The following is a 16,448-nucleotide window of genomic DNA, read 5'->3' as shown; positions in this document are numbered from 1 at the left end:
GTACCCTGTTGGTCTACTGAGGGTGGTTATCTCCTTGTGTCCATTCACTGCAGTTGCCTCTTGGATGTCAGTGCGAGAGAGATTTTTTCATTCTCTCTGCAGGAATGGAAAAAACCCTAGTTTAGTCCTAAAGGAGCTCAGACTTGTAGATGTCACAGAAGAGAGTGTGCTGGCACTGCTCAGCTGTCGCCACACATCACATACCTACCATTGGAGGCCAAAGGGGCTAAGACCTTGTTTGTTGATGAATCTGACTGTGTACATGAGCCACAGTTGAAAGCAGGCAGCCCACTGAAGCAGGAAATAGCTCAGGGTTTGGATCCCAACTTTGGAAGTGGCAAGGCACATTCTAAAAAGCAGTAACTGGAGGAAATTTTTGGTTCAGTAACTGCTCTGGCCAGTGTGATGAGTCACTTATGCTAAGACAGCATTCTGGGCTGGGATATCCCTCAACTGCAGCAATTACAGGCCAAGGAATGGTTCAAGGGCATGGCACAGTCCAAATTACAAGAGAAGCACAACTGGAAGGGCTCTTTTGTCTTTCAGGAGCCAATGCTGCGGTCCTCGCCTTAACTCTACCTTCCCACACCCCTCCTTGGAAGATGACTTTGATGTCAAAATCACAGGACCAGTTCCTGTTAATCTCACTTAAAAAAAAAATCCTTTTGACATGCCTGTTTCTCCTGCCTCTAGGCTTTTAAAAAGGGAACTGAGGAATAACACCTAAAATACAGTCATTTTCTCTCATGTGTTTTAGAGTCATAAAAGAAGTCCTTGATGAGAATCACTGACAGACCAGCCAGGGACACAGATATAATGTAATCTAAGAATGTAAAAATGAGGTCCTCAGAAGAAAAGGGAAGGGGAGAAAAACTCATAAAAATATCCCCAGCTAGCCCTGGCCAGTGTGGCTTGGTTTGGTTGGGCATTTTTCTTTGCAACGAAAGGTGCCAGTTCAATTCCTGGTAAGGGCACATGCCAGGGGTTGTGGGCTCGATACCCAGTGGGGCATGTGCAGGAGGCAGCAGATGCTAATGAGAGTCTAAATTGCCCTAACCCAAAGAACAATTTGGCAACAGCTATCAAAATTGCAAAAGTACTTAGCCTTTGACTCAGCAATTCTGCTTCTAGGAATTCATTCTATATGTATAAAACTATGCAGATATAGTTATTCATGTAGCATCCTTGGTAATAGCAAAATATTGTAGACACCTTAAATATCCTTCCATAGAGGACTGATTTAAAAATTATGGCCCAGCCCAGCTGGTGTGGCTTAGTTGGTTGAGTGGCATCCCATGCACCAGGAGGTCGAAGATTCAATTCTCGGTCAAGGGACACACCCTGGTTTCAGGCTCAATCCCTAGTGGGGGCTGTGCAGGAGGCAGCCAATCGATGTTTCTCTTTTACTGATGTTTCTCTCTCTCTCTCCCTTGCTCTCTCTGAAATCAATAAAAACATATTAAAAATAAATAAGTAGCCCTGGCCGGTTTGGCTCAACAATTAGAGCGTTGGCCTGCGGTCTGGAGAGACCTGGGTTCAGTTCCCGCTAAGGGCACGTAACTTAGGTTGCAGTTTGTCCCCAGCCCTGGTTGGGTCGTGGGTGGCAACCGCTCAATGTGTCCCTTTCATGTCGATGTTTCTCTCTCTCTCTCTCTCTCTCTCCCCCACTCTATCTGAATAAAATATCAAAAAATATCCTCAGGTGAGGATTAAAATAAATAAATAAATAAATAAATAAATAAATAAATAAATAAATAAAATAAATGCAACCAAGAAAAAGAATGAGGCAGTTCTACATGTGCTTGTATACAACACTCTCCAAGATATTAAGTAAAAAAAGCAAGATGAAAAAAGTGTATGTAGCCCTGGCTGGTGTGGCTCAGTTGGTTGAGTGTCATCCCATGCACTGATAGGTCACTGATTCCTAGTTAGGGTACTTGCCTGGGTTGCGAGCTAGATCCCCAGTAGGAGGTGTGCAGGAGGCAGCCAACTGATGTTTCTCTCTCATTTATGTTTCTCTCTCTCCCCCTCTACTATCCTCTCTAAAAATCAATAAAAACATATTTTTAAGAAGTGTATGTAGTTTACTACAATTTCTATTAAAAAAGAAAAATAGCCCTAGCGGTTAGAGCATTGGCCTGCGGACCAGAGAGACCTGGGTTTGGTTCCCACTCAGGGCACGTACCTCGGTTGCAGTTTGTCTCTGGCCCTGGTTGGGTCGTGCGGGTGGCAACCACTCAATGTGTCCCTTTCACGTCGATGTTTCTCTCTCTCTTTCTCCCTCCCACTCTATCTGAACAAAAAATGGAAAAATGTCCTCGGGTGAGGATAAAAAAAGAGAAAAATATAAATACCATGTTTACAAATGCATTGACTATCCTTGAAAGGGTAAATAAGAAATGTTAACAGTGGTTTCCTCTAGAAAGAAAGCTGGATTACCAAGGGATGAGTGAGAGACTGACCTTTCATCATTCACCTTTTTATATCTTGGGAATTTTATATCCTGTGCCTACATCACCTCTCCTAAATATAATATAATTTAGAAAACAATGATACATCTATCCAAAACACTGTTCCTACCCATGCTCATCCTTCAGTCTCAGCTTAAACACTGCTGCATCGAGTCGTCTCTGGACCCAGATGGCAAAAGCCTCCCTAACACATGACTCAACTATTATGGACTTCTTCACAGCTCTTCTCACAACTCTAATTTGGGATCTGTCCTGTTTAATGCTGTCAACCCAGTGACTGGCACTATGCCTGGCACATTCCAGGAGTTCACCAAATGTTTGCTGACACAATGAATGAAAAGACAGGTTCTCAGAGAAGCTACAAAACCAAGGGCCCATAATAGATCAAGACAAGAGTCCTCCCTGATGAGTGCCAGACAACGATGACTGGACAGGCCAGGAACATAAGGTTTTACAGTTAACTTTCAACAAACATGACAAGGCTGATCCAATGCCAAGATGGCTGCCAGGAAATTTAATTTGCTACCAACAGCTGTGTGATCCTGAGCAAATCCCTCCATCTCTGAGACTTACTTTTATCAACTGTCAAACAAGAGAATTCAACCAGGTTAATGGCTTTTCAAGCCCCTCCTTGCTTTTAAACTGTTTAAAACACAAAAGTGGTGCCCTAGCCGGTTTGGCTCAGCGGTTGAAACATCAGCCTGCAGACCAGAGAGTCCCGGGTTCAGTTCCCGCTCGGGGCACATACCAAAAAAAAAAAAAAGAATATAAAAACACAAAAGTGGGACTGCTCTGGTTGACATAGGATGCAGGGGCCTAGAACCTGGCTCATTCCACCCTCCCCTTTCCTCACCGAAGGCCCATCAGACAACTCACTGTTCCATGGGACAGAGTTTAAAAACCAGTCTATTAAATGACAGATAAAGTCTCTCCCACACCTCACATTCTATGACAAACTCATTTCTTCACCAATGACTGTTCTTCCTGGACATAAGATGAGGAAATGGAGTATGAACATTCTCAGAACATGACAAAAGTCATTTCTAAGAGGACAAAATAGAAAAATTCAAAATGCAGCCAGGGCCAGCAAACCTTATTAAGTCTTCAGTAGGAAGGAAAACAGTAACAAGTCAAACAATTCCCCAACTGGCCAGCCAATGGCTAGGGTAAGGATTATTCTAGTCTCGGGACAGTGATTCATGTCAGAGCAGGCCATGCTCTGCAATAGGATGAGAGGCATGACGTTGGCAGCACTAGCACAGCACACTGCACACTCAGTGGATTAGCAGTAAATTAACAAGGGAGACAATTGCTATTGTGAGATCAGCCAGAGAAGTGTTACAAAAAATAAAGGGGAAAGAGATATTTGGCAAGGTCTGATCCAGTGGCCAAGACCCATCTCTGAATTCAAGGATATTCAGGAAGGGAAAACTGATCCCTGAAAGTCTGTTTTGGTGGCTTCCAACTTCAGTGTTGACAACTATCATTTGTAAACCCTTGCCTGATGAATACCTGTTCAGAAACCTGCTCCAAGGCATCTGTTAGCTCCAAGACATTCAAGACCAAGCTAGGAAGAGTGAATAAAATGGGGTAGGGTGGTGCCACCGTTTCTTCACTTGGAACAGATAAACCAAACTTTGATCATCCCACATGTTTCGCCATTTCAGTTCTGTCTGAAAGGCAGAGGTTATTTATTCCACAAATACTCCCCTACTCTGTGTCATGCTCTGGGTTGTGCCCTGGCCCCTATGAAACTTCGAGTTTAATAGAGACAACAATTCTACTCACCACCCAGTAATTCTATTCACTACTTTTCACTGGTCTGATAGTCTCCTTTTAAAAAGAAAAGGTCCTGCCCTGGCCGGTTTGGCTCAGTGGTAGAGCACTGGCCTGCAGACCAGAGTCGAGGGTTTGATTCTGGTCAAGGGCACGTACCTTGGTTGCGGTTCAGTCCCTGGCCCTGGTTGGGGTCGTGTAGGAGGCAACCAATCAACATGTCTCTCTCACGTCTATGTTTCTCTCTCCCACTCTATCTGAAGATAAAAATGGCAAAAAGTATTCTCAGTGAGGATTTAAAAAAAAGAAAAAGGTCCTCACAAAAATACAAATTCACTTTATAGACAAGGTAAGGCCAACTTGAAGATTAAAAGGTGAGACCTGGCCAGTTTGGCTCAGTGGTTAGAGTGTCAGCCCATGGACCAATGAGTTGTGGGTTTGATTTTGGCAAAGGGCATGTATCTTGGTTGTGGTTCATCCTCAGTCCTGGTCGGGGTCGTGTGGGAGGCAACCAAACGATGTGTCTCTCTCACGTCAATGCATCTCTCTCTCTCTCTCTCGCTCTCTTCCTCTCTCCCACTCTATCTGAAGATAAATGGAAAAATATCCTCAGGTAAGGATTAAAAAAAAGAAGAGTATTGATAAAATCACAAAATGAGGAACTTGAAGCCCAGAGAGGTTATGGCATTTTTCTGGAGTCACACAACTAGAAATGGTAGGGCCAACACTAGCCACACTTGCCCCATAATGAGGTCCCACATGTCCCAGTCTGTTAAGTGAAGCAACTCCTCCATTCCGAATGAAGCTCTGGCAGAAACACACACATTCCAGGCTAAAGGGTATATAAGATATGTTGCCACACATCCCTGAAGAATCCCTCAAAAGTTGAATGACGGGTTATTTTAGGACCAGTTCATCCAGTTTGGACAGCAGAAACAGTCAAGTTTGGTAATGAGCCTGGTGAAAGCCTATCTAGATGAGCTTGCCAAGAAATGGGCTTCCTGGGATTTGGATGAAAATTGATTGGTCAATATCAGTCTCCTACGACCCATGAACAATTAAAGGCTCAAATGAAAAAGAAACTAAAGGTAAGCAAATGCAAATGTTCCTATATCAGCACTGAGTCTCTAGAATCTAATTTTAGAATCCGGTGCTAATTCTCAACTCTTTATAAGCAATAGTGTGTGGAAAGATCTGTTGTCAAGAAAAAGAAAAGTTCCTCTGGACTTGAAAAAATAAAAGTAACTGAGGCTTCTTCTGAACAATATTTAAATTAGTCAAGACGAGGAGAAAGAAGCCAAAGACTATAGAACAAAGCTCATCATCTCAGTTTTCCCACCTATGTAATGGGAACACTTTCTGAAGATCTGTCAGGTTTGCAGATATCCATCCATTCAGCATATGTAACATTGCGGAACACCATCAGCTCTGGGACTGGGACTGTGCCCCACACAGGAGCATGCACACAGTAGACAAAGGACAGTCTTTCCCCCCTAGTTCTTACAGATTCAGAGGCCATGTAAAAGAAGCAGGTAAAGAGCAGAGTGTTCATGCCTTCCTGATAATTGTCACCAATGCTCAGAGCAGGAGGGTTCTGATAGTGAAGCATCAAGCAAAAACTTCTTAAATGAAAAGCTTGCCTAAATATGAAAAAATGGGTCAGATTTGGAAAGGGAGTGGGGAAAGTGACACGGAGAAGACCCACAAGATGTCAACCTAACAGGGAGCAAATGGAGAATAACTAAATCACCAAGAATACTGGCTGGCGTGCAGACTCTGTGCTAAGTGATTTATATCCCCTCCTTTAATTCCCTCAAAAGATAATCCATTTAAAATGAGGAATCAGAAACTGACACAGAGAGGAGTGACTTATCCAAGGCCAAAACAAGCATGCATGTATAGGAACCTGTGAGACCTGCCTGGCTGAATGAAAGGAAGGATGAGATCAAAGATGGTTTTAGATGCCAGAGAGTGTTAGATTCTGCCAGCATAAGATGCAGTGATCCTATCTAATGAGAAGTCTCACACTGACTAGCATTTGACACTGCAGAATGCTCCCTCCTCCTTGATATACTTTCTTCTCTTGGACTCCAGGATTCCATGCTCTCTGCTTTACCTCCTACCCTAATGTCTTCTTCTCAGTCTCCTCTGTTGATTCTTCCTTCTCTCCCTCTCCTTCAACACTGGAGTGCTCCAGAGCTCTGGCTTAGTACCTCTTCCCTTCTCCAGCTATACTACCTCTTTGGTGATCTTATCCAGTGTCAAGGCTGTAATTATCATCTACATGCTGACAACTCATAACTTTACATCCCCCTTAACCCCCAGCTCATATATCCAAACTATCTAATTGATATCTGAACTTGAATGTCTATATGACTGATAGGCAGCTCAAACTTAAACATGATAAAAACTGACCTCCTGCCTCCTCCCTATCCGCAAGTGGCTCAACCTACAGTCTTCATTATCCAGTTACTGCCAACATCATCTTGAACAGGTTCGCATGCCAAAAACCTTAGTTACCCTTGACAACATACTCCCTTTCTCTTACATATACCATATCTAATCTATCAGCAAATCCTATTAGGACTACCTTCAGAATGAATCCAGAATCCATGAAGTGGCTTCTTACCAGCTCCATCACTGGCACCAGTCCCTAGACCACTATCACCTCCCGTTGGGACTGTTACAAAGCTACTTGCACACCGTCCCCTGCAACACACCTCAACTATAGAACAATCCTATTATAGTCTAAGTCAGACAATGGCACCCCTCTGCTCATAATCCTCTCCATCTCAGAGTAAAAGCCAAAGTTCCTAACATGGCCTATGGCTTATAAGGCCCTGTATGAGATGTGCACCCCTTCTGTCTCTCCCCCACACACCCTCCACATTATCATTAACTGAACTCTTTCCCCCTATTTTCTCTATCACTCCTTCAGTTATAGCCATATAGGCCTCTTTGCTGACCCTTGTACAAAACAGAAATGTTTCCACCTCAGAGCCTTTGCACACATGGTTCAAAATTTACCAGGGGTACTCTTTCTCCAAATAGCCTCTATGGCTTACTCTCACTTTTTTTTAAAGCCTTAAAAAAAAAAAAAGATTTTCTTTTTAAGTTATTTTTTCTTTATTGATTTTAGAGAGAGAGGAAGTGAGAAGGAGAAAGACAGAAACACTGATGAGAGAGATCATTGATTGGCCGCCTCCTGCATGCTCCCCACTGGGGATTTGGCCCACAACCCGGGCATATGTCCTGACCGGGAATCGAACCGGCGACCTCTTGGTGCATGGGTCAATGCTCAACCACTGAGCCACACCAGCCGAACCAAACAAAAAAAAGATTTTTTTTATTGATTTTGAGAGAGAAAGGAAGGAAAAGGAGGAAAGAGAGAGAAACATGAATGTGAGAGCGAAACATTAACTGGCTGCCTCCTGCATGGGGATCCAGCCTGTAACCTGGGAATGTGCCCTAACCAGGAATCAAACCAGCAACCTTTTGGTGAATGGGATGATGCTCAACCAACTGAGCCACACTAGCCAGGACAGTCCCTCACTTCTTTTTAAGTGTTGGCTCAAATGTGACCTTCTCGCTGAGGCCTTCTCTGACCACATTTAGTGTATCCCTGACCAATCCACCCCACTTCCTATCATCCTTTTCATTAATCCTCACCCGAGGATATTTTTCCATTTATCTTCAGATAGAGTGGAAGGGAGGAAGAAAGAGGGAGAGAGAGAAAAACATTGACATGAGAGGGATACATCAACTGGCTGCTTCCTGCACGACCCCAACCAGGGCTGGGGATGAACTGCAACCGAGGTACGTGCCCTTGACCGGAATCGAACCTGCAACTCGTTGGTCTGCAGGCCAACACTCTAACCACTGAGCCAAAGAAGGGCATATCCTTTCAGCTTTTTGTTTTTCTTCGAAGTATGTATCACTAATATACTATAAAATGTATTTATAATGTCTATTATTTTCTTCCCTCCATAACATAAATTTCATGAGGACAAGGATTTTTTTCATTTTGTTTACTACTGCATTCCTAGCTCTTAGATGATACCTGAAAAATAGTAGGTGCTCAATAAATATTTGAATGACTAGTGTTCAACTCTCCTCTTCAAGAAATTTTATGCTTTGTAAACCAACCTAAACTAGAAAGCAGGGTTTGCCAGGATTAGAACTACACCTGCTCTGGTTGTCAAGCTATTTTGAAAAAATTGAAATCGAAAATGCCAGACCCCATAGTCTATTTCATAGCCAATAAATGTAAGTAAATAAATGATAAGAGAAAAAAAAAAGGGCAAAGGGTGCCCTGGCCGGTTTGGCTCAGCAGTTAGAGCATTGGCCTGCGGTCCAGAGAGACCTGGGTTCAGTTCCCTGTAAGGGCACGTACCTCGGTTGCAGTTTGTCCCCGACCCTGGTTGGGTCATGCAGGTGGCAACCACTTGATGTGTCCCTTTCACGTCAATGTTTCTCTCTCTCTCTCCCTCCCACTCGGTCTGAACAAAAAATGGAAAAATGTCCTCAGCTGAGGATTAAAAAAAAAGAAAGGACAAAGGGTAGATGATCAGGCAGCAACATCTCTGATGGGAGAAATGTTCAGGCCACTTTCTTTAGTGAGGCCAGACCAGCATCTCTTGCTCCCACAGGCATCAGCTCACAAAGTGACCAGAGTTGTGGGAGGTGGGAGTACAAATGCTGGGGGAGGGGGATGGAGGGGGATCTGACACAGGCTATCATATGAGCACAGCTAGGCCTTTCCCTCCACCTATAACCCTCCACCTATAACCCTCCAGGCCCACAGGCCTCCTGTGTTCCTCTAACTGCCAAGCTCTTTGCTGCCTTTGCACTTGCTGATCCTCTGCTTGGACTATCCTCTCTGGCTTCTAGAGTGGCTGCTCCAATTTACCCTTCAAATCTGTTTAGATGATATCATTTCAAAGATACCATCCCTGCATATAATGAGTAGGAACTTTTCTGTCCTCACTCCCAAGTAGTCCTATTTATATGTTTATAAACACCTCTCATGTGCCATGAACGGGTCTACGTGATGGGGATGTAACAGTGAATGAAATTTCTGGAAGTATACATCCTCATGGCAAGCAGGAACCACAAGCAGGATAAATAAGTAAAACAGTATCTCAGATAGTGATAAATGCTATGGAGAAAGAGAGAGCAGGGGGGAAGGAGGATAGGATGCTTGGGGGAGGTGGAGGTTGAAATTTAACCAGAGTGGCCACAGAGGCCTCCTGGAGAAGGTGATAGGTGACATTGTCTGGGCATAAGAAATAGTACAAAGGTGGGAATGTAACTGGTCTGTTTGAGGAACAGCAGGCAGGTGATGTGGCTCAAGCTGAGTGAGCAATGGGGGGGGGGGTAATGAGGTCAGAAGAGAATGGTGGGGGCCTTCCAGGTCAAGGTAGTGACTCTGGCTTTTTCTCAGTGAGCTGGGAACCACTGAGGGTTCTAAACAGGAATCCTGAGATTGGACTTACATATCAACAGGTGCTTCTATTTCCTTAGGGCTTATCAGTTTTTCTAATTATTACATTTGTTTTCTATTTCTTCTTTGCCTCTCTCCCCCATTAGAATGTAGTAAGCAAGTCAAGGATAGAAACTATCTGGTTTGTCTACCTATCTTCACACTTAGCCCAGTGCCAGGCATAGAACAGGGTCTGAAATAAATACTAGATGAATGAATGCTAGATGTATGAAGGTTCTGTCCTCAGTGTCTCAAATCCAGCCATCCAACCCTTAAAGATCACAGAATAAATACCAAAGAAGCAAACTTAACAGCTGCCCATAATAAAATTTTGTCATTCTACTCTCAATATGCTTAAGACCCAAAAAGCAATGAGAGTGTAGTAGAATGAATGTGCCACCCAAGTCTATTCCTCTACAGAGCTCAGCTGTAACTAACACTTTCAATGTTAAAAAGGGACACTGAAGAGTCGGTTTTAACGTTTTTGAGTCCTGATTTCCAAATCTACCACCCTCCAGCTCAAGTCCACAGAGATGGAACCTGGGGGATCAGGCTAAGGTATCCTGGTTGATGATGAACTCTGAGCATTCTGGAGTCAACCAACCATACTCTTTTCTTAACTAGAAGAGGCCTTCCAACTTCAGGTGGTCAGAGGTCAAACCCAAAACTAAAAACATAAAAAGCATGAAGCTTGGGAGTCTAAAACCAAACCCAAGCCCTGGCCGGTTTGGCTCAGCGGTTAGAGCGTCGGCCTGCGGTCCTGAGAGACCCGGGTTCGGTTCCTGCTAAGGGCACATACCTCGGTTGCAGTTTGTCCCCGGCCCTGGTTGGGTTGTGCGGGTGGCAGCCACTCGATGTGTTCCTTTCGCATCGATGTTTCTCTCTCTCTCTGTTCCTCTCTCTCCCTCCCACTCTACCTGAACAAAAAAAAATGGAAAAATGTCCTCGGGTGAGGATAAAAAAATAAAAATAAAAAAAAAAATAAAACCAAACCCAAGCTCTTCTTAACTTCAACTCCATTAAATAACAGGAGATAATCCAATAGCAAGGGGTTGGGAAAGGAAAGGTGGCCACAGCAGGAAGGATGGGGTCTTTCCAGGGGCTATAACATAACAGGCACAACCACAGAACTGTAAAATGAGAATTACAACGTCAAATACCTGAGGGGTTTGTGACCTAAAATATGTCAATACATACAAAGCCCTCAGCAGTGCCAGCTTATGATAAATGTTAGCCACTATTACTACTACATAGGAAGAGAGGTTACCATCAGCACCTCCCTGCTGCTCCCCAAACTCCAGCTCTCTGGAGGCCCGGGAGCACACTAGTGGCTGGCTGAGTGGTAGCAACAGAAGTTTGAGAGTAGTTAATCCCACCACTGGTCAGATTTTTCCCTCTTCCCCTGGGGTGACATGAGGATACATCTGGAAAGTGCTCTGAATTCCTTAGGAGTCAAGGAATCCTAACAATTCAATGCAATATTCATTCATCTGTTCATTCACTGAACACCTACTATGTGCCAGACATTTTACTAGGTAATGGAGACGCAGACAGCTAAGACGTGTCTTCTCCAAGATTAGGAGCCGTTTACTTAGAAGAGAGCCAAGTAAACAGGCAATGACAATCCATTGTGATCAGTACCACAGGACATCAAAGAGGGCATCTAGTTCAGGCCGGCAAGGTATGGGGGGAATGATCATATAAGAGGCAACAAGCAGTGGTCCAGCAAAGGGAGGATGGTGACAGGAAATGGTGTTCAGGCAGTGGGAACAGCACAAAGCAAAGACAGAGAGGTACAGCGTTGGAGCTTTGCTGAAAAGCAAATGAGTTTGACTGAAGCTTGGGAGGAGGTGGAAGGTGGAGTAGGAGAGATGAGGCAGAAGAGCCAGAGCCCAAAAGGCCTTGGAGGTCATACTAAGGAATGTGAGTTTTAGCTTGAAGGCAATGAGGAGATGCTGATGGATATTTAAGCAAGATTTTTAAAAAATAATTTTTCTTTATTGATTGTTTTAAAAATTTCTTTCTTTATTGATTTTAGAGAGAAAGGGAGAGGGAGAGAAAGATAGAAACATCGATGACAGAGAACATTGACTGGCAGCCTCCTGCATGTCCCCCACTGGGGGGCCCACAATCTGGGCATGTGCCCTGACCAGGAATCAAACCAGTGACCTCTTGGTGCATGGGTCGACACTCAACCACCGAGCCATACCAGCCAGGCTTAGTTTTTTTTTAATTTTTTTTTTCTTTATTGATTTTAGAGGGAGAAATAGAAACATCGATGAGAGAGAACATCAATCAGCAGCCTCCTGCATGCCCCACACTGGGGATTTGGCCCACAACCTGGGCATGTGCCCTGACCAGGAATTGAACCAGCAACCTCCTGGTGCATGGGTCAATGCTCAATCACTTAGCCACATTGGGCGGGCTAAGCAGAATTTTTTTTTAAAGGATTCCCCAACTGCTCAAGTGATATTTTCTCTCTGGAGTTATTTGTTCCTTTCTGTGTGAAGAGAAAAAGAACACAAAACCATTTCTGGTTGTGATAATTTCTCAGTGACCTATCTTAGGCAAAAAGACCTATTCAGAAAAAAAGAAACATCTTCAAGTAACAGATGCCCCCTCCGCTTTTAGAAATACAGCAAAGTGCAAAACCCATACCCAAGCCATGTTTGCTCACAGTAAGCATCTCAGGCTTTGGTGCCAGGTGGGGGGTTTTCTGGAAAGTGAGCAGTCAAGACATGCAACAGTTTCAGAAGATAACTAGAAAAAGATGAAAGCTCAAGTCCAAAGCCAGCAGGACCAACATACTGAACTTGTTTGAAAACACTTTTAGGAAGTGAAACGAGAAGGGTAGAAGAAGTGTGTAGAAGAAGTGTGTATGTAAAGATCTGTTTGCAGAAGGAAGTAACACCCCACAAAACAGGGATGACAGCTTTCTTCAGACATAGGCCCCCAGCAGGCACCAACTGCCTAGGGTTAGGCACCCACTACAACAATAACAGGCTCTGCACGAATTTCCTCATCTAACCCGACACACACCAGGGCTGGGGACAGGGGCAGAAAGGTGGTGGCCAGTATAATTTTAAGCTGACATAAAGGAGACCAAGCCTAAGTAAGCTGTCCAGGTCACTACTACCAGGAAGCTGCTGAGCTGGAGTTGAGACCCAGGGCTGACTGATGGGAGTCAGGAGTGCTTTTTCCATGATCCCTCTGAGCCCTTCAAGCTGTTCAGGGTGAAGTCTCTGCGCAACCCTCACTTAACAGATAATCTCTACATAACCTCTAAGCCTTAGAGTCTAAGCCTCTGATTCTTTGAGAACGAGTGAAGCTGCTCTTTATGACAGTTTGAAAGAGGTCAGAGGAGTCTTGTGGGCTCAACTCAGGAGAGGGAGCCAAATGCTCTGAATTCTACTCATGTTCCTACCATTTGTGACAAGTCACTTCATCTCAAACCCTCTCTTGGAAGGATGGGGATAAGGTAACAATATTAAGTTTCTGTGAATTCAGTGGAACTAGGAGAACAGATCAGAGGGTTTTTTTTTTTTATTTTTTTATTTTTTATATTTTGCTCAGATAGAGTGGAGGGAGAGAGAGAGAGAAACATCGACATGAAAGGGACACATTGAATGGCTGTCACCCGCACGACCAACCAGGGCCCGGGACAAACTGCAACCGAGGTACATGCCCTTAGCGGGAACCGAACCCGGGTCTCTCTGGACCACAGGCCGACGCTCTAACCACTGCGCAACCGGCCAGGGCTGAATATTCTTAAATTAGTTTCATGGATAGCCTGTTGTGTGTCTCACACTTCTCAAGAGTCAGGAAAAACTTCTACTCTTGCCCTGAAGGGTAATCACTTACACGAATAGCCTGAAAAATTGTTTCATCCTAAAGAAAGTGAATCAAATGTCCCTTGCGAAGATTAGAAGAGAAGCAGTAGGCCACATCTTTACCTGGATGCACGTAAATATAATGGCAGCTCAAATAGCACCAGCTTCTCTTTTGTCTCTGCACTTTGCAGGTCCCTGAAAGCCTGAGTAGCCTGGGTAGGAACTCTGATTCTGTACCCGATTGACCTTACATGTGTGATTTAACCTCTCTGTGCCTTAGTTTACCAGTTGATAAAATGGGGATAACAACAGTAGCTATCTCACAGTTATTATGTAGTTTCAATGCAGCACAGTAAGTAAAGTGCTCAGCACTGTGCCTGGTACACAGTAGGGTTCTGAATATTCTTAAATTAGTTTGCATCAGTATTTTTAGCATTACTATAGGTGCCCCCAGTTAACTTGGTCCTGAAGCACCAACGGACACACCGAACCCAAATCTACCCCGGAGCAGGCGGCTGTTTCTTGATTTTTTTTCTTTTCGAATCTTGGCAAAGAGATAAACACCTGAACGACCAGGAGGCCTCAGGATGGCCATAGGGGTGAGTGTGAAGGGGGAAACCAGGACGCGAAGAGGAGTTTCCCCTCCGGCCAAGCGCAAGCTCCTCGGGGCCCAAGTCTAGGACTCTGTCCCACAGGGCGCCTCGGGAGGGGCTGCGGAACTTGGGCTAGCTGAGGCGCAGGTCCGCGGCCAAATGGGCGTGAATGAATGAACCCGCAGTCTTTCTGCCTTGTCGGGGTCTGGGAAGCCACTCTCCGCCCTCTCGCGCCCCTTCCTCTCCATGACCCTTGACCCCCGCAAACACCTAATCTTACACCCCCGACTCTCCGCCACACGTCTTCTCCTGCCTCGCCAGACTCCCTGCTTCCTCACCCGCAGTTCCGAACGGCTCCCAGCGCCACGGCGCGGCTCGGCTGGGCGGCAAAATGTCCGCGGCCTCGTCCTCCCGCTTTCCCGGTGCGACAGTGCAGCCGGCAGCTCCGAGCCCCGCGGCTGTCACCTGTCGGGCGGAAGTGAGCTGCCTGCGCGCGGGCACTTCCGGTGGACGCAGACCTGGGGGCGGGGTCAAAGGTGCAACCCGGGCGGGGGCGGGGCCACGGGGGATTAACCCTTTCTTAGCCGCGGCGCTGCTTCGCCAATACGTCCCGTAGAACGCTTAGAAAAATTAGCCAGTTAGCCGCTAAGTAATTCAACGTGGATGGAAAAGGTGGTAGACACTTTGAGGTCCATCTCCTCCTTCTGTGTTACAGACGGAAAAACTGAGGCTCTGAGAAGGCAGGGTTTTCAAGATCTCTTACCTTATGAATAGCTTCAAGTCTAGTCTAGTGCTTGTCGCCTTTCAGTGCAGCCCTTCGGGAATTCCGCGTTGTAGGGGGAAATATCGCACCTTCCATGGAAATTTTATCCAAGGAGAACTTTATAATGTCCCATTTCCCCTTTTATTGGGTCTGCTAGGACCTCAATTTCTATAGCCACCTCACTCCCAACTGGTACTATTAACTGTCTCCTTCTTCTTACAGATAATTTTTGTTGTTGTTGTTGTTGTTTTGGTATTTATTTTATTGTTTTGTTAATTTTTGTTACAGATGTTTCTCCTTTTTTTCCCCATTGACACCCTCCTCCCCATCCCCCCCACCCCGTCCCCAGCTTTGTCGTCCTGGTGAGAAGAGGGAGGGGGAGGGGGAGGGAGAGGGGAGGGGGGAGGAAAGAAATCTGCAATTCTTTTGTCCTGAGACAATCACTTTTAATATTTTGGTGAATTTCCTTCTAGACCTGATTTAAGATTTGATATTTTTACCTCACTAAAATATTGGTAAAAACTTTCTCAAAACAATAAGTACATTTCTATGCGGTGCATTCCAATACCTGTATGGTATTCCACTGTAGGGCTGGTATCCCTGTTCTCAAAATCAGTTCCCTACAGTTGTACACTTAGGTTATCAATCTTTTTATGTTATAAAACTAAATAAATAAGCTTGTACAGCCAAATCTGTATGTCCTATCTAATCTAGATATTGCTTTAATATTTAATATAATTTTATATATTTAATGAGACTCGAATTATTTTATAAATTTTTTATTTTTAAATAGTTATAGACTTACAGGAAATTACACAATAATACATAGAGTCCCATGTACCCTTCACCCAGCTTCCCTTAATGGTGACATTTTATATATTAGTAATATAAATCAAAACCAGGAAATTAGCCCTGGCCGGTTTGGCTCAGCGGTTAGAGCATTGGCCTGCGGTCCAGAGAGACCCAGGTTCAGTTCCCACTAAGGGCACATACCTTGGTTGCAGTTTGTCCCCGGGCCCTGGTTGGTCGTGCCGGTGGCAGCCACTCAATGTGTCCCTTTCACATCAATGCCCCCCCCCCCACTCTATCTGAACAAAAAATAGAAAAATGTCCTGGGTGAGGATAAAAAAAAACAAAACAGGAAATTAGCATTGGTACAATACCATTAACTAAATTTACAGACCTTATTCCATTTTAAAATCCTTTTATGAAGTAGGCTCAAAACAAAATAATTTTATGAGTGTGTACCATGTTCTATGTGCTATGCACAGCTGTCTGGAGGAACTACCCTTCTCTAATGATAAATGTTGGCAAATACCATCAGCCTCACTGGAAAGCAAAACTTCATTGAGAATTAACATTGAAAGAGATGAATTATCTAACAAAAAAACAAATCAACAAACCTAGAGGTGTCAAGCTGGTTGAAGAAGTCAGAGCTTTAAGAGTTCCAAGATGGAAGTCACAGGGTCATTTTCTCAGGAAGGACATCCTGGGGAAGGTGGCATTTGTGCTAGGCCTTGCTCATTGAGAACA

The 16,448-nt window shown here is 44.5% G+C and overlaps 1 protein-coding gene across 4 annotated transcripts in view; it reads right to left on the bottom strand.

Moving 5' to 3' along the window:
* Window positions 1–14,637, bottom strand: part of AP1B1 (adaptor related protein complex 1 subunit beta 1) — a 57,839-nt gene extending 43,202 nt beyond the window's left edge. For all 4 annotated transcript variants that reach the window (XM_036276407.1, XM_036276408.1, XM_036276410.1 and 1 more), the window contains exon 1: window positions 14,491–14,637. The gene's annotated coding sequence lies outside the window, so the exon portion shown is untranslated. The remainder of the gene's footprint in view (window positions 1–14,490) is intronic.
* Between the last annotated feature and the right edge of the window lie 1,811 nt (window positions 14,638–16,448).

The sequence above is a fragment of the Molossus molossus genome, unplaced genomic scaffold, assembly GCF_014108415.1.
Source record: "Molossus molossus isolate mMolMol1 unplaced genomic scaffold, mMolMol1.p scaffold_m16_p_22, whole genome shotgun sequence".
Taxonomy (NCBI): domain Eukaryota; kingdom Metazoa; phylum Chordata; class Mammalia; order Chiroptera; family Molossidae; genus Molossus; species Molossus molossus.
This window is presented reverse-complemented; position numbering and strand designations above follow the sequence as displayed.